General features: G+C 50.8%; 1 long non-coding RNA gene across 1 annotated transcript in view; it reads right to left on the bottom strand.

Annotated features, from left to right (window-relative positions):
* Window positions 1-19050, bottom strand: part of LOC146175122 (uncharacterized) — a 43185-nt gene that overhangs the window by 13145 nt on the left and 10990 nt on the right. Inside the window, exon 2 of the long non-coding RNA XR_014701834.1 lies at window positions 11105-11213. This is a non-coding gene — a long non-coding RNA (uncharacterized LOC146175122). The remainder of the gene's footprint in view (window positions 1-11104; window positions 11214-19050) is intronic.

Genomic DNA, 19050 nt, shown 5'->3' on the forward strand with positions numbered 1-19050 from the left:
CCGGCTGCGCCACGCGCGCTACTTTTCATCGCTTGATCGTAAGAGCGGTTATTGGCAGATCGAAGTCGATGAACGTGATCGCGAGAAGACAGCGTTTGTCACGCCCGATGGACTTTATGAATTCAAAGTCCTACCTTTTGGATTGTGCTCCGCTCCAGCGACATTTCAGCGAATGATGGACGCAGTTCTATCTGGTCTTAAAGGGAAGATGTGTCTAGTCTACCTGGACGACACGACGTTGTTGTGTTTTCACCCCAACGTGCGAGGAACACCTCCAACGTCTCTCCGCTGTGCTACGGGCTATCAGACCTGCCGGCCTCACGTTAAAACCACAATTGTGTCACTTTGGCTATGAAGAGCTCCTGTTCTTGAGCCACGTCGTCAGTCATCGAGGAGTTCGTCCCGATCCCGCTAAAACAGCTGCCGTCACCAAATTCCCTACTCCATGTAACAAGAAGACAGTTCGCCGTTTCTTGGGCCTCTGCGCCTATTACCGCAAATTTATTGAAAACGTTTCACGCATTGCCGCTCCGTTGACACGTCTCACCCGGGATGATGTCACCTTCACCTGGACGGACGAAGAGCAAAAGGCATTCGACGAGTTACGGCACCGCTTGCTGACAACACCTGGGCTTGCCAATTTCGATGCGAATGCCGAGACTCTGGTCCACACAGATGCCAGCAACGTGGGTCTAGGCGCTGCACTCGTCGAGTGGCAAGACGGTGCCGAGCGAGTTATCGCATACGCCAGCCGGACTTTGTCCCGTGTCGAATCGAACTATTCAACCACCGAAAAAGAATGTCTGGCTGTTGTATGGGCGGTGATGAAATTTCGACCCTATCTTTATGGCCGGCACTTTCGGGTGTGAGTGACCACCACTCTCTGTGCTGGTTAAAGAACTTGCGAGAACCCTCCGGACGCCTTGCACGATGGAGCTTACCGCTACAGGAGTTCGACATGACCATCGTTAGCTAGAATAGCAGCTTGGGCATGTTGGTTATGCATCTTGAGGATAACAGCGCGTCAGAGGACGACACAACGAGCGCTGACACAACGAGCGCTGAAAGCCAGCGCTCGTTGTGTCGTCCTCTAATCTTGTGTTCCCGTCCTGTGTTCCGCGCTGTTATCCTCAAGATGACCATCGTGTATAAGTCTGGGCGTCAGCACAACGACGCTGACTGCTTGTCCCGTTCACCTGTCGAGGCTGCGCGGGAAGACGAAGAACCAAACTTTCCCCTTATCGCAGCAGTCGACGCGCTCACTGTTTCGTAGCAGCAACGTAACGATCCGGCTCTCGCACCACGTATCGATTTTCTGGAAGAGCGCACTACAGAAGTTCCCCGTCTCTTCGCCAGAACGCATTCGTCGTTTTGCATTCGAAACAATGTTTTATACAAGATCAACTTCGCTCCGACGGGAAGAGATTATCTCCTCGTCGTACCAGAGACTCTTCGCGAAGAAATCTTACAGGCATGTCATGACGAGCCCACCGCGGGTCACCTGGGGTATGCTCGAACTCTGGCCCGAATTAAGAAGAGTTATTACTGGCCAAACCTTGCGGCCGCAGTACGACATTACGTGAGAACATGCCATGATTTCCAGCGACGGAAAACACTGCCTGTGAAGCCGGCCGGTTTACTACATCCTGTCCAAGTGCCAAGATACCCATTCGCACAAGTTGGCATGAATTTGTTGGGTCCTTTTTCAATTTCTCATTCCGGCAACAGGTGGATAATTGTCGCTACAGATTACCTTACGCGTTACGCTGAAACGAAGGCCCTCCAGCGTGGTACGGCAATCGAGGCAGCGAAATTTTTCATCGAACGCATAGTCCTGAGGCACGGCGCCCTGAAAGTTATAATAACGGACCGAGGCACTGCTTTCACTGCCAAGCTACTGGAATCTGTCATGCAGCTAAGCGGCACTACCCATCGCAGGTCAGCCGCCTACCATCCACAAACTAATGGCTTGACAGAACGTCTGAACAAAACTGTCGCCGACATGATGTCCATATACGTGAATGTTTAACATCGACCTTGGGATTACGTCCTCCCGTACGTCATGTTCGCGTAGAACACGGTGCAGCAGGAAACAACGCAAATGACGCCGTTCTCCTTATTGTATGGCCGCGTAGTTTCGACAATGCTCGAAGCCATGTTGCCCCATGACGGCCGTGACCTCGAAGTTGGCGCCGAGTAGTTCACTCAACGCGCAGAACAAGCGCGACAGCTGGCGAGGGCACGCATCCGGAACCAGCAAGGTCGAGACGGCTCTGGACTCCTCTGATTCGACGTCGGGGACTGTCCGAAAAACTTCTGAAGCAGTACCTTGACCCATACAAAGTGCACCGTCAGCTGAGCGACGTGACTTACGAAGTGCTTCCGGACGGCTTTTCTTCTGCTCATCGCCAGCAGAAATCCGAGGTTGTTCATGTCGTGCGCATGAAACCGTACTTTTCGCGAGAAAATTAGCGCACCGCCTACCGCATGTTTCTTGCTTTATTTTTTTTCTCTCTCGGCTTTCGAATTCATCAAACTCGCATTTAATTTTTTTTAGAGAGGGGGGTAATGTAGCGTGTGCAACAGCAGCCGTTAGGCGGCTGCTAATCGAGAGTCTCGTGCGCGGACTCGAAGAAGTGGCCCCCGTGGCGTTCGAGAAGCTGAAGTCCGCTGCTGTCACCAGTGCTCTCTGGACCTGCTCTTCTGTGCCTTCTAGGTCAACCCCCTATTAAAACCAACCTTCTGGTTACCGGCCTAAACGGCTACGTGACAATATGGTATCCTCGAGGCGCTGCAGATGAAGTTATGTGATGTTAGGAAGATAGTGAGAGTCCGGAAAGCGTGGCGTGATATGGTCTATAGGGTCACGAAGAGTCAGACACGATTGAATGACTAGCATCCAGAAATACTGCCGCAAAACCTTCAAAACTGTCTTTGTTGTTTTTTTGCAGCCGCCTGTATACGGCCTATCACAGTTATTATGGCACGTGTATCAATTTTGTATTTTTTGTCCGTTAATCCTCGATGTCACGAGACGCACCTTTATCACTTTCTTTGTAGCGCAAGATGCGCCCAGATCTGTCTCGAAGATTCCGACCAGTCTCGTATGTTTCGACAATGTTCTAGGTTGTACTAGTACCATTTGCGACGTTATCTAGATGTTTCTGAACAGCCTTTAAATTGCAAGTTTACGAATGCGACGGGCATTCTTTGTTCGACGACCGCCAAGCACGCTTGTTGCTACCGCCGCCGCCGAATCTCATAGCTCTTCTGCGGGCGCATGTCAGCCTTATAAAGAGTTGATTTCAGTACCATCACGCCTGCGTCTTCTTTTGGTGTATACGGCCTGGTCACCACTACGTGACATCTGCCCTTCGAACCCCGGTTTACCCATTCAAGTCAAGACACCAGCCCTGTTCCTGTCATCCTGGGTGATGACAGAACCAGGGCTCTGTTCAGGCGTCATTTATCATTGTTCGCATTAAGTAATGGCCTTCTCGTAAAGAACCTTGCACCCCACAAGAAAGCGCAGCTTCTTGTTGAGGCTAAAAGCATGATGCAGGAAATTCTGGAGGTGTTGCTCGACGAGCCCACAGCAGGCGATCTTGGATTTGCGCGCACATTGCGTATAATACAGGAGAAGTACTACTATCCGGGACTGCCTGCCGAAGTTGCCCACAACGTGAAGACGTGCCGTGAGCGTCACCGACGCAAGACGCCGCCGATCAGACCAGCGGGACTACTGAACCCGGCTCCGCTCCCAACCCTGCCTTTTCAACAAATTGGGATAGACCCCATCGGCCCCTTCCCAACTTCTTCAGCGGGGAACAAATGGATCATCGTGGCAACTGATAACATGATCCGCTACGCCGAAGCCAAACCCCACCTAATGGTACTGCCACAGAGGTTGCTAAATTTATTGTCGGAAAAATTGTCTTGTGACACGGCGCCACAGAAGTGTTCATCAGCGACAGGGGAACGGCGTTTACGGCAGAGTTGACACAAGCCGTACTGGAATACAGCCATACAAGCCATCGACGAACAACTGCGTACCATCCCCAGATTAATGGACTTATGGAGCGCCTGAACAAAAAGATCTCGCGGACATGACCGCCATGTACATCGAAGCTGAACACAAGACCTGGGCTTCCATCTTTCCACACTTGATCTTCGCGTATAACATGGCAGTCTCAGAGACAACCCGTACGACACCGTTCAAGCTTGTGTACGGCAAGGAGCCCGCGACGGCGCTCGGCGCAATGCTGCCGCACGCAACTGGTGAGGAGAACTTTGACGTCGCCGCCTACCTGCAGCGTGCAGAGGAAGCTAGACGACTTTCACAGCTGCGCATTAAAGACCAATAGCGCACCGACATCCGACGATAAAACTTACGACGACGCCACGCAGAATACAATCCAGGAGACAGAGTGTGGCTTTGCATTCCAATTCACCGCCGCGTACTAAATGAAAAGTTACTGCGTCGATGGTTTGGGCCATACAAAATCCTTCCCCGCATGGGACAACTCGACTATGAAGCCATTCCGGACGGTTCGACGGCATCACAACTACGACGCGCGCAAACTGAAATAGTTCATGTTGTTCGTCTTAAGCCTTATTACGCGCGTTATAGAATCCGTGATATTTAAAATTTGTAACGTTTCTATTTAAGTTGCTGTGTTTATTTTTGAACATTGAGGCGATGTTATTTAAAGGGGGAGTAATGCAGCGAAACCTTATATATAGTTATATAATTGGTTCACGGGAAGGGAAATGTGCAGTATCTGTCACACCTGCTCTGTGGACACCTGAACCGCGCCATAAGGGAAGGGAGGAAGGTGGGAGTGAAAGTGGAAAGGGACAAAGGGGAGCCATAGTGGAAGGCTTCAGAGTAATTTCGACCACCTACGGATCTTTAACGTGAGCGGACATCGCACAGCACGCGGACGCCACTTTGTTTCGCCTCCATGGAAACGCAGCCGCCGTGACCTTTAAAACTGTACTTGTTTTTAGCAGCAACCGGCATGCGGCCTTATCACTGATTCTGCGCGCGTATGAATTCTGTACTATTTGATGGTTAATGCTTGATGTCGCGAGACAAACCTTTATCAGTATCTCTGCGGCGCAAGATGCACCGAGACCTGTCTCGACGATTCGACCAGTCGCGTATGCCTGCAATGTTCCAGGTTTTAATAATAACAATTTGCGACGTTACCTAAAAGGTCCTGAGCAGCCTTTAACTTGAACGTTCACGGGCGCGGCGGACATTCTTTGTTCGACGACCGCCGAGCCCGCTTGTTTCTTTTGCCGCTACCGAGTTGCTTAGTTTTTTGTGGGCGCAAACCAGCCCAATAAAGGGTTGATTTCAGTACCACCCCTCCTGTGTCTTCTTTTGGTGTGGGCGGCTTGGTCACCACTACGTGAGAATATTGTTAGATATTGTTGTGGGACGCTGTTCCCGCCTAGAGATAGACCCAGAAGAACGGAGGACACCAGGCAAACACCACTTTCCCCGGCGCTCTTCGTTTGTTTTCTAACCCTCCCGCTGGAGCCGCGCGCTCGTCTCGCGCTCGTCCCGCGCCTCTTCATTTTCTGGTGCAGACCTCGGCGCGCGCCGTAACATATTTCCACCGGGGGGGAGGGGGGGGGAAGAAAGTGACGGTGAGCTGCCGGAGGCGCTCCACGTATGGAGCGGCGTTTCGTGGGGAGGGCAAATGAGGCAGCAGGGGACGACAGTAGTGGTGATTACCCAGTATCTAAAGTCGGAGTCAATGCTGGCGCCGTTGACATATCGCTTCATGTTTGACGCATGCTCCGGGAAAATGTGCTGCACACCGCATGATCGATACTCAGAGAAGTCTTCGAGGTGGTATGTCACGGCGCCCAGCCGTTCAACGACACGGTAAGGGCCACAGTGTTTGGGCATGAGCATCGTGGCACGGCCAGTCGCGCGGATGGTGCAGCGAACGATAACCGTCACCGGACCGGAAGGAGGGAAGGGGTGGTGCTGCCGCATTGGCCACTTGCACACGCGCATGAGCCGTGAGAAGGTTGCGCTGAGCGTCAAGGTAGGCGTAACGAAGTTGTTGGGCTGAGTCAGTTGGTGACGCAGTCTGATGGGGAAGGCCCAACTGCGCGTCGAGAGGGATAGAGGGTGTTCTGCCATAGACGACTGAGAATGGCGTGACATGCGTTGTTTCTTGCCTGGCAGTGTTGAGTGCAAAAGCTGCGGCAGAAACAAAACGACCCCAGTTTCTGGGAGACGGAGCCACGTAGGAGGCGAGTATATCCGTGAGGGTGCGGTTAACACGCTCCACGAGGCCATTGCACTGGGGATGATTGACGAATGTAGTGGAATGCGCAATGCCGAAGGAGCGGAGGGCTCGCTCAAATTCATGGGACATAAAGCAGCTCCCACGGTCCGTGATGAGGCGTCGGGGCACACCATGCCGAAGAACGAGATGCTGTTCCACAAACAAAACGGCATGAGCGGAAGAGGTGTCTGGAGCGGGCAGTGCTTCGACCCACCTGGAAAAGTAGTCGATCGCCACCAGAATATACCTGTTTCCGGCGGGCGTCTTCGGGAATGGGCCCAAATGGCCCAGTCCAACCAGTTCGAAAGGTGAACTCGACGGAAAAAAAGCCTGCGGGGGTGGCTTGGTTATTCGTGTGGACGATTTCCGGTATTGGCACGTGTGGCAGGACGCAACGTGTTCCTTGACGTCTCTGGACATATTAGGCCACCAAACGCGCTCCGACGCTCGTGCGTAGGTCTTGCCGCGACCAAGGTGACCAGCTGTGGGAGCGTCGTGTAGGCCGCGAAAGGATTGCAACCGCAGTGTTGCTGGCACCACTGGCAACCACACGGGTGGTCGACCACGGAGCCGCCTCACATGACACAAAAGATTATCTTTAATTCGATAGACCCGGCGCAGTTTACGGAGACCTGCGCTGGTGGCGGTGCCAAAGGATTGGACTATGGCCGCAATGTCGGGATCTTGTGTTTGTGCAGTTCTGAAATCCGCCATAGCCGTCACGGGACAAGGGTGGCGAGAAAGGAAATCGGCCTCTTGATGGGCAGAACCGCGCCGATGCACTATGGTGAAATCGTACTCTTGAAGTTGCAGTGACCAGCGCGCAATCTTAGCATTTAAGTGTTTGGCAGACTGCAGCCAAGTGAGAGCGCTATTGTCCATTGCCATGATAAAATGACGGCCGTACAGGTAGGGACGGAACTTCTCGACGGCCCAGACAACGGCAAGGCACTCGAGTTCCGAAGAGTGGCGGCGGCGCTCTACGTCGGAAAGCTGGCGGCTGGCATAAGCTAAAACTTCGTGGTCACCAGACTCGTCTTCCTGCAGAAGGACAGCGCCGAGCCCATCTCGGCTGGCACAAGGCGACGGAAGTCGCACCGGAGAGCTTCCATCTCCACAGCCTGGGCAGTCAGACGGGCCTCCCATGCGTCCATCCGCTGAGTAACTATATCCAGGAGGCGCTCAATACCGCCATCCAGCTGCTGCGAAGGACCGAGCCCCTCCGAGCGTCTAGGTCTAGCTGCGCCAGCCGCTGCGTCGTCGGCGCCATCGCCTGGTGGCAGAGTCCTGTCGTCTGGCACGTCGGGTCCTTGACTTTGGGAGCGGGTGAGCGGCATGATCCCACTTCTGACACCGATATGTTGTGGGACGCTGTGCCCGCCTAGAGAGAGACGCAGAAGAACGGAGGAAACCAAGCAAACACCACTTTCCCTGGCGCTCTTTGTTTGTTCTATAACCCTCGCGCTGGCGCCGCGTGCTCGTCTCGCGCTCATCCCGCGCCTCTTCTTTTTCTGGAGCAGCGCTCCTCGGTTGGTTGGTTCGTTGGTTGGTTGGTTCATAGGAAGGGAAAGGCGCAGTATCTGTCACACTTGCTCTGTGGACACCTGAACCGCGCCGTAAGGGAAGGGATGAAGGTAGGAGTGAAAGTGGATAGAGAGAAAGGGGGGCCGTAGTGGAGGGCTACGGAGTAATTTCGACCACCTGGGGATCTTTAACGTGCGCTGACATCGCACAGCACACGGACGCCACTTCGTTTCGCCTCCATCGAAACGCAACCGCCGAGGCCGGGATTCGATCCCGGGAACTCCGGCGCAGTAGTCGGGCGTTTTACCACTGCACCACCCCGGCGGGGCAATCCTCGGCTCGCGCCGTAACAATATTCTGGAATTCAAGCCCAATTTTCAGGGAAGAATCCATAAAAAATCAAACTAAATATAAGGTTCTTCTAATAAAGATACGTAGTTCACAAAAAATGGTTCGGAATTTCCGATGTTTGGTTTCAATCCAAGCTAAGTACATGTACTTAATGCTCTGCACCACACAGCGCTGGTCAGCGCTGTGTGATGTCCCTGTTTCATTCCTTCGGTTCAATTTAAAAGCAAGCTCTAAATTGTACCGGCAAGATCTTTACCACTTGCCTTACACCTCGCTTAATTGGCATTTATGCAGAACTGTGGTTTTTATGGTTTTGGTTTTAGAATTGGTTTTTATGCAGAACTGTGTTTCCTTTGCAGTCAATAGATATACATTCCAGTACTTTCACATATGTCGCACGTGCACCCTGATCTAGCATTGGCTGCACGAGGGCTGAGGATTCGACTTAGTAAAATGATTTCTTGTATTAAATGCATATTAGGTAGAGGGGCTAGTTATCTTCAACCACTTTTCTGTCGCCTGCTTAATAGTATAGATTGGTTGATTGAAGTCTGAGGATTCCCTGATATTATCAGCGATTACCTAAGTAATTACATTGTACGTAACCGATAATAAATATTGGTCTGAATTTTTTCAAGTCCTTAGTCCCAACCATGCCCTGTCTTAGAATTAGGGTAATATTAACGTCCCTCCATGATTCTCGTACCTTCGATGTTATCTGGCATTGCGCATTCATGGTCGGCAGTTTTTCCAGCACTGCATTCCCCCCGTCCTTCAAGAAACCTGCTTGTATTTGAAGCTCTCTTAGTATTTTCCCAATTCATAGCTTGGAAAGATTCCTCAACTCATCCTTTGTTACTGGAGCATGACCGATTGCTCTTCACCACTGTCAATCTCATTATTCTCCTGAATTCTTCTGTTACTGTACAGGTCCATATAAAGCTCCTCATCTACCTTGATTGCCTTGTCTATGTTAGTAATGACATCAAAGCAGAAAGCTGGACTAGTTGGTGTGTCATTATAAATAACAAGACTAGCGCAAATAACATAGCCACAGACATATCAGTAGACAGGGACGAGTAATGACATAGGCCGCCTTGGGCCTCATGCATACATCAGAGGTCTGCTTAATTAATTATTGCCTTTTCATCGCTTTCAGCTCCTAACAATGCAACGGAAATGGTAGAGATAACGTGAAGAAATAGGCAGATTGCAGAGTGTGTCAGAGAATTAAATCAAGTTACAGACATTTCAGTGAAAATCAAGACGAAGATGCGCGGCATAGGCAGGAGATGTAGTGCAAAGAGAAGATAATCGACGGTCGATAAGAGTAAACAATTATATTTCAAGGGAAGAAATTTGTAGAAGGGTACTGCAGCAAATAGCTGTGCGGATTTGGTTGAGATGTTCGCAGGGAGCAAGTCGATACAGCTAGCACTGGAGCAGGTTAAGTGGAAGAAATGTGAGAGGCATTCGCCCTGCAGTGGGTATGGCCCGGTTAATGACGATGAAAAAATGCCTTGTTAAGCTTGTGGCGCTGAGCGGAAAAAAACCGCAGTTGTTGAAATTGCGCCTTACGCTGAGCGGCTTCAGAGTTTTGAAGTCGAATATCTTGAGACAGCGATAAAGGTTGCCTTAAAGGTGAAAAATGGACGGGCGTTAGGCGATTTTCCTACATATAGCAACGTTAACGTTTGCGTTGGAGCCGAAATGAATATAGTGACACTTGTTAAAGCGGAATCCACTTTGATATAATCAGGTTGAGATGGGAAACGCACTAGTCGCCGAATGCTATTCTTTCTCAAACTTTACCATGAGTTTTCTGATACTCAACATTGGCCAGGGCTTTACGTAAACTGCATTCAACATGATTACACATAATGATTTATCATGCCAGAATAACAGCGAAGAATCTTCAATCTATCGTTGTACAATTTAGATTGGCAAGTTCTCACCCCATATACAACAGCGCACACAATGAAGTGAGACGCTCCGCCCGCAAATGCTTCCTGGGCGAATCCACGTGGCTCTTGAAGATTGCTCTAATTGGAATTTACAGAATATTCCAACGCTCCGCAACAGAAAGTATTGCCACACTTTTACCGCACTGTGTAAGAGAGGTTTTCCGAGTCATTGGGACAGCTACTGGTGCATGATTTCGAGTAACATCTCTACGGCCATCGAAATATCCATCCATTTCTCTTGATCAACGACAGGTGAAGCCTCCGCTGCAAAGTCTGGGAAGTTGCTGCAAAATTGTTTAAATGAATGCGACAGTGGTGCCCGTTGTGCATCGTTCTTACTCGCTGTAAATTGCCTATATCAATAACTTTGCATTCAGGCTTCTTCAGCTGGAAGGCATTCGCTATCTGCAGAAATTTTGCTTCTTCTACGAAATAGTGAGATTTTGAAAATGATGCCAATATGCATAGTTATTTCTTCTTTTTGCCTCATCTTTCTTGTTTAATAATGTATGGTGCCCCTGGCTTCATTTTTCTGTACATTGTACGCTTCGGACCACTCAATCAGCTCATTCGGTCAACCTTGCGAAAAAACGTCATTCTTCATGAATATTAGGCGTTTAAATTACAGTAAATACGCCTACTTGGGTACCTAAGCGGCGCATTGGCACCAAGCTTGAATGCGGCCATTTATTGTCCATCTGAGCGTTTTACAGAATAATTCACTTTCGCTACAGGCGAAGAAAGTTTCTAAAGTGTAAAATCACGATTCCTTTGAATTAAGTATTGTTCGGCGTATTAAACTCTAAAGGAAAACATTTGAAGTGCATCTGTGCCGCAGTGAAAGTTTGTAAAGAAATTTTGATTAGGCATGATTGGATAGTGTTTCGTAATGCTACACTACGAAATGGATTGATAACATCCTGATTAAAACAAATGTGTAAAGCACGCTCTTACAGATGGCCTATTTCGTGTGCTGCATTCAGCACAGCTTCCAATGTTCCAGGGTCTTCTCGCACAACAGCATATTTTGCATCTGTGCATGCGCCGCCCACACTTGCAACACCTGCAAGAGAAAAAAGTTTACTCCTGTTTGTTTTGAAAAATTTATTTTATCCTTAGACGAAAATTCCTGCCTCGTATTAATAGGCGCACCTTTGGGGTGACGCGGTTGTACCCTAATGATAAAGAAGTCTTCTCTCTAATATTTGATCGGCACTTACCCTGGGCGTCTGCGCATTGTAGTGGTGTCGTTTTGTGGTTCCTAACCCCATGGTCTGCTGTTTTGAACGTGCGATTCATGATAAACCTCACATTACTTTCGATGAGGCAATATGAAGGTCATTTGGGGCGATGTGTCTGTATAATGTACATATTGGTGAAAACCACATTTATTATGTTCATCAAAAGTTTAGGTCCCCTTTTCAAAAAATATTTTCAATGCAATATCTTAAAATCCAATTTACATCCAATATGGAGTACGTGGCACTCATCTTGAGCCTCCAAAGTCAAGACAAACAACTAAAAAACAATCATAATATTTTCTACAATTCTGTAGCATTTTCGAACCTGAAAACTATATTTAGAACTGCACGAAGAAGCTGGACATTTGCTTTAGCATTACTGCTCAGACTGTTGTTGCATTGTCATACTCATATGCTCTCTTTCTATGCAAGGCAAGATACTGGGACAGTTCGTGAAGGAGCCTATGATTTATAATTGCGAATCAATACTACGTAGGTACAGTCTTTTTCAAAAGCGTAGAGCCCAGGGGTGTGCTCCTCAGCCACTTTGTGCGGCTTGTAATGAATTTCCAGTGTTCTGAATCTCTTGATAGCAAGTAGAGTTTTCGCACTAACTTCGCCAATGGAAAGGATCTCAGCTAATGAGGCTGTACATTAAAAATGAGTCTCTCAGTCTCACTTCACAAATCAGTCTCTCAAAATGGGCTTGAATGCCGAAGACCGTCGAATTAGACACTTCGACTTTTGTATGAGAGTTGTAATGCAACTTCGGCGTTGATCATTCAAGAGAGCGCAATATAATTTCCTGCAGCATTTATCATGCATATGCTAGTAAAGCTAGGGCTACCTGCCAGGATGAATTACAAGCAAAAACATATTGCCACGTGCCTAGCGCCACGCGACAGCGGTGTTTGGTGCCGACGACGACGAAGCGGTTGTTGTTGGCCGAGCGGCGCGCTGGTGCTGGAGTCTGTGATCGGAACGACAAGCCGACCTTATTTTCTGGTCCTCGGCTACGTGTACCTTCACGGCTCCCTGTGACTTCAGTCGTGACACTGGTGGAGGTGCCATCGATGATCCCTTCTCCTGTGGACGATCCTACGCGGCCGCCTGTCGTGACCACTCCTGTTCATCATACCAGCCGACGGCTCCGAGGTTTGCCCCCCGAGGCCTTCGCTCTTGACGAAGAGACCCTAGCTGTGGCAACGACACCGCCCACCCGTACCATGACTGTCCCTTCCACCCCTTCGTCCTGTCTCATCCTTCAGACCCCACGTACCCCTAAACCATTTCACGGTGAGCAGTTTGAAGACGCCGAGGACTGGCTAGCCACTACGAAAGGGTCGCGACGTTTAACGGCTGGCACGACGCTGCGAAAATGCGGAACGTCTACTTCAGCCTTGAAGACGCTGCTCGGACATGGTTCGAGAACCGCGAGGCCACATTCTCTACGTGGCCGGCCTTCCGAAGCCAGCTTCTCGATACGTACGCCAACAGTGACCGCCGAGAGAATGCCGAGCGTGCCCTGACCTCTCGAGTTCAGCGTCAGAACGAAGGGGTCGCAATGTACGTTGAAGACGTCATGCGCCTTTGCCATCGCGCCGACCCGTCCATGAGTGAGGAGAAGGTGCGGCACCTGATGCACGGCGTCAAACAACAGCTTTTTTCCGGCCTCGTGCGGAGCCCGCCCACCACCGTCGCGGCGTTTCTGGCTGAAGCTGTGATCATGGAGAAACTGCTATAGCAGCGATGCAGCCAGTACGCTCGGCCGCTGAATTCCATCTCCACACTACCGCCGTCTGATCAAACCGACTACAATCCCGGGGCAGATATCAGCTCTCTTCGCGACCTCATTCGCACCGTGGTTCGCGAGGAGCTCCAGCAACTTCATGGATCATTTACTCCTGGCGCGGCTTCCCTGGCCAGCATCATCCGTGAGGAGGTCCAGAACGCACTCACGCCACCTACAAGTACAGTCGTTCCACCACCACCCCCGGGCCTCACCCAGCGGATGACTTATGCTGATGTCACACGCCGCCCAGTCCTGCTACCTACCCCTCCGCCTTACACGCTGCCACAGGTCTCTGTGCACGCTGCGGAACCACTACCCCTTTGGGCAGATCGGCGCCAGGCGCCCCGCAAGACTGATCTCTGGCGCGCTCCAGATAACCGCCCTCTCTGCTACCACTGTGGCGAGGCAGGTCACCTCTACCGGCAGTGTCCTTATCGTCATATGGGCCTTAGAGGATTTTCCCCCGACAGCCCTCGTCCACGGCCTGGTCAGCGGCCTCAGGACATCGCCGAGTACGTCACCCGCCAGCGCAGTCTGCCACATTCTCCTCGTCGCGAATCGCGCTCGCCTTCGCCTCGTCGCGAATCGCCCTCTGGGCCACGGTATACCACTGGACGCCATGGTTCCTCGAGCCCTCATCGGGAAAACTAGCTCCGGCGACCTTTGGAGGACAGGCCACCCCACACCGATTCACCTTAAAGCCTCCACCGCCGCACCGCTCGATTCGCCCCGACGTCGAACGTCGAATTCCTATCCAGTTTTCGCCGCACAGACCAGATCGCCCCGACGTCGTCCGCATCGTCGACCAGTTATCACCGCCGTGTCGCTTAAATCGCCCCGACGCAGACCGCACAACTGCCGCACAGCTTCCGCCGCCGCACCGCTTGTTCACGCCGACCTGCCGTCGACATTGAATTGTCCTGACGGCGACCACCCACCTGCCGTCCAGCTTCCACCGCCACACCGCTCACTTCACTCCGAGCCGACGTCGACAGGCCCTGGTCTTGGCCGGGTCTCTCTGGACATCCCTGTTATCGTCGACACGAAGGAGGTCAGCGCTTTAGTTGATACGGGAGCCGATTATTCTATCCTTAGCGGGCGGCTTCAAGGACACTGAAAAAGGTGATGACGCCATGGAACGGGCCAGACGTACGGACGGCAGGCGGACATGTGGTTGCACCACTGGGTATGTGTACAGCCTGGGTTACGGTGCGAGGCTGCACATTTGTTGCTACTTTTATTGTTCTACGCGAATGCTCTCGTGATGTTATTCTTGGCAACGACTTCCTTCGTGAGCACGGTGCCACTATTGATATACCGAACCGCTTGGGGACGTTTTCCGCCAAACTGGCCACTGAAAAGTATGAGTACCGCGGGTCCCACCCACGCTGCGAGTTGCCGATGATAGCCTCACAGTGCCACCACGCGCCAGCATTCTCGCCAGAGTTACTTGTGACGAGCCACATCACGGCCTCCGGGTTGTTGAGCCTGTCTCCCTCTCACCCTCCTTGGGAGTTTCTGTGGCAAGAGGTCTTTGTTTCCTTCGTGGAAGAGAGACGGAGGTGCTTGTCACCAATTTCTCCAATAACCATCGACATCTGTTCCGTGGCACTGTCATTGCTTACGTCGACCATCTGCACGAAGTCGAAGAATGTTTTGCTTCAGAGGAAGCTACGCCTAGCACTGAACCGGATGATGCCGTACACGCAGTCGACATCAATTCTAACCTTTCCTCCGTTGAAAAGAGGCAACTCCAAGATCTATTGCTGGAGTTTCGTGTGTGCTTCACGTCGTCATCTAAAGTGCAGCAAACGTCGGTCATTAAACACGGGATTATCACGCATGAAGGCACTTGACCCATCCATCAGCAGCCCTATCGTGTGTCTCCTCGGGAGAGAGACGCTATCCAACAGCAAGTCAAGGAGATGCTCGCCGATGGCGTCATTCAATCTTCAAGCAGCCCATGGTCGTCGCCTGTAGTCCTCGTTAAAAAGACAGAACACTTCGTTTCTGCGTTGACTATCGGAAACTTAACAGTATGACAAAGAAGCACGTCTGTCCGCTGCCACGGATTGACGACTCTCTCCACCGACTTTGCCGAGCCAAGTACTTCTCCTCCATTCACCTCAGGAGCTGTTATTGGCAAATTGAAGTTGATGACAGGGACCGTGAAAAAACTGCCTTCGTAACACCTGATGGGCTCTATGAATTCCACGTCCTCCCATTCGGGCTCTGCTGTGCTCCTGCCACCTTCCAGCGGATGATGGACACTGTGCTCACAGGTCTTAAGTGGCAGACATGCCTTGTTTATCTCGACGACGTGATAATTTTTTCACCGACGTTCACGGAACACTTGCGCCGCCTGAGAACTGTTCTCGAAGCCGTCCTATCTGTCAACCTTTCTCTCAAGCCTCAAAAGTGCCACTCCGGGCTCACCGAATTGAAGTTTCTTGGGCACATCGTGAGTGCTGATGGTATCCGAGCTGACCCTGAGAAACTTGCTGCCGTTGCTGCCTTTCCCGTCCCCGCCCGGAAAAAAAAGCAGTGCGACGGTTTTTGGGGCTGTGCTCCTATTATCGTCGCTTTATAAAAAATTTTGCACAGATGGCTAGCCCTCTGACTCTCCTGACTCGAGATGACGCATCATTTTCCTCGGGCGCCGAGCAGCAGATGGCTTTCGACGAGTTACGACGCCGGCTCCTGTCACCCCCAATCCTGGCACATTTCGACGATGATGCCGACACAGAGTTACACACGGATGCCAGGAACGTCGACCTTGGTGCCGTTCTAGTTCAGCACCAAGACGGTGTCGAGAAAGTAATTGCCTACGCCAGCCGTGCACTTTCCCGTGCTGAGTGTAACTCACTGGAAAAGAATGTTTGGCGGTAGTATGGGCCGCTGCCAAGTTCCGCCCGTAACTTTATGGCCGACCGTTTCGTGTCATCACTAACCATCAGTCTATGTCTTGGCTGAAAAACTTAAAGGATCCTCGTGGCCGCTTAGCACGTTGGCATTGCGCCTGCAGGAGTTCGATTTCGATGTTATTTATAAGTCTGGCCGGAAGCACACCGATGCTGATAGCCTGTCCCGCGCGCCCGTCGGCCCTCCATCGTCAGATGCCACCGACGACGATAGCTTCCTCGGAGCAGTCACTACGTCCGATCTCGCCTCCAAACAGCGTGCCGACGGCGAGCTGCGACTGACTATTGACCACCTTGAAGGTGGGCATCCTACAATACCCCGGTACCTTGCTCGGGGGTTGTCGTCGTATTGCTTCCGCAATGGGGTGCTTTATAAGAATTCTACGTCCAGTGCGAAAACATACCTGCTAGTCATACCGGCTGATCTAAGGCACGAAATCCTCCTGGCCTGCCACGACGAACCAACTTCAGGACATCTTGGCTTTACACGCACCCTAAACCGAGTCCGACAGAACTATTACTAGCCATCTTTCTCCGAGCGTTAGACGTTACGTACAGACTTGTCGACAATGCCAGCGGCGAAAAAAACCCACGCTCAAGCCATCCGGTATGTTACAATCTATTGAACCACCCCTCACACCCTTCGAGCAAGTGGGCATGGACCTTTTAGGCCCATGCCCTACTTAACACGCTACGCTACTTAACACGCTACTTAACACGCTACGCTGAAACGAAGGCCCTTGCCCGAGGTACTGCCGGCGAAGCTGCTGGACTCTTTATGAACGACATTGTGCTCAGACATGGTGCACCGTCGACCATCATTACTGACCGAGGAAAGGCGTTTACAGCTCGGCTACTGCGGGACACCTTAACTCTCAGCCACACCCAGCATCGCACAAAAACAGCGTATCACCCTCAGACAAATGGATTAACGGAACGACTAAACCAAACTTTGGTGGACATGATCTCAATGTACATCGACGTCGAACATAAAATGTGGGGCGAGATCCTGCCGTATGTCACCTTCGCCTACAATACGGCGCCGCAGGAAACCACGAAGTTTACGCAGTTCCGTCTCGTATATGGCAGAGAGGCCCGCATGATGTTGGACGCGATGCTCCCGTGCGGGGAAGAAGCGGTCGAACCCAATGCCGCCCATTTCGCAGAACAGGCCGAACAAGCCCGTCAGCTGGCCAGCTTGCACATCAAGGAGCAGCATGCCACCGACGCTCGACACTATAACCTCCGGCACAGGGAAGTCCACTATGAACCAGGGGACCAAGTGTGGGTGTGGACCCCCGTGCGCCACAAAGGCTTGAGCCAGAAACTACTCCACCGCTATTTTGGACCCTATAAAGTCCTGCGCCGTTTAAACAGCGTTAATTACGAAGTCATTCCAGATGGAACTGTGACCGTCAGTGTTCGACGCCAGCGGCCTGAAATTGTGCATGTGGTGCGCTTAAAGCCGTACATTTTGCGTGACTGAGCGCTTCCTGCAAGTAAAACCTTGCGTTATTGTACAGTTCACCTCACGCCTAATTTTTTTTTCTGCTCTCACCTTGTCATGGGGACGATGTTTTCTTTCCCGGGGGGGAATAATGCCAGGTGCCTAGCGCCGCGCGACAGCCGTGTTTGGCGCCGACGACGACGAAGCGGTTGTTGTTGGCAGAAGCGGCGCGCTGGTGCTGGACTCTGTGATCGGAACGACAAGCCGACCTTATTCTCTTGTCCTCGGCTACGTGTACCTTCACGACTCCCTGTGACTTCAGTCGTGATAATATGTATATTTCTTAGCTCGACATAAACCGTAAAGAATAGAGCCACAATATACCAGAATATGATGCATGTGAATTTTCAAGCACAATATAATGTATTTTATATGACAATTCAAGGATTTTTAATACATATAGGCTACAATAAATACCTCTGTAGAACCTAGACGCACATCAGTGCTCTTTACGTACCGGCGAGAAAGACTAAATCATTTGACTGTTCGCTATTCCTGTGTAAAAGGTTCGCGAGCTTGCATTTGCATCCTACAACCGGCTCCTTCAATGTGTCGTCCAAAACACCAGCGAAGCATTCTTAGAGGCTCACGTTCTATCTGAAACGTCCTGCCTCTCTGGTACCGCTGTTGGGCGGCAAGCACTTCAAAAGCTCAATATTAGCCTGGCCAGCACCGCCCAACAAAGACAGGACATGCACCTTCAATGACGTGCCAAATTTCGCACCATGACACTACGAAGCGAGGTGCACGCTAAATAACATCCGGCCTAATATCTAGCACGAACTATGGTGATGAATTTGAAGGATTATATTTGTTTGTAACTGGGGCTATAAATTGAGCAGTCGCACAAAGAGGGTATCGAGCAAACGCTTTAGCCGCGAGTCATTCTTAATATACACCTCGTTCATGACACTCAAACAACGTACAGAAGCTCAAGGCCCCACAAGTATATTTGTTCGCTTTAAAAATCTTAAACTAAGACAGACACCAGCCCTCACAAAATAATATCGATTGCTGGTCATCAAGAACCAATAATACATGAGCCTGCACAAGTTTCAGTCTAAGGGTTCCCTTTGCAGGACAACTGATCATTCCCATCATGACTATCCCCAGCTCATCACTACATATTACGGCATTCTGCAATGTCTCCGTTTAAAGCTACAAAGATTACCTGGTCGTAATAATCGCCTGGTTACATGAAAGGACTATAACCTCCACGGCCTCCAAACATGGTTATAATCAGCGAACCTTTAATGCTCGCAATCAGCTCACAGCCGTTTTAAGATCAACACAAGATTTGTGATCACAATTCGGACGTTTAATACATTTTATATGCTTCTAAGGAAACCTAAAACATACTACTTAATGAAAATTCAACCTAGTCGAACTGGGAGGCGGCCTACCATCCGTCGCCGACCTCGGGACACAAAGGTCCTTGT

The sequence above is a fragment of the Amblyomma maculatum genome, chromosome 11, assembly GCF_055883805.1.
Source record: "Amblyomma maculatum isolate TAMU_Amacu chromosome 11, ASM5588380v1, whole genome shotgun sequence".
Lineage (NCBI taxonomy): Eukaryota > Metazoa > Arthropoda > Arachnida > Ixodida > Ixodidae > Amblyomma > Amblyomma maculatum.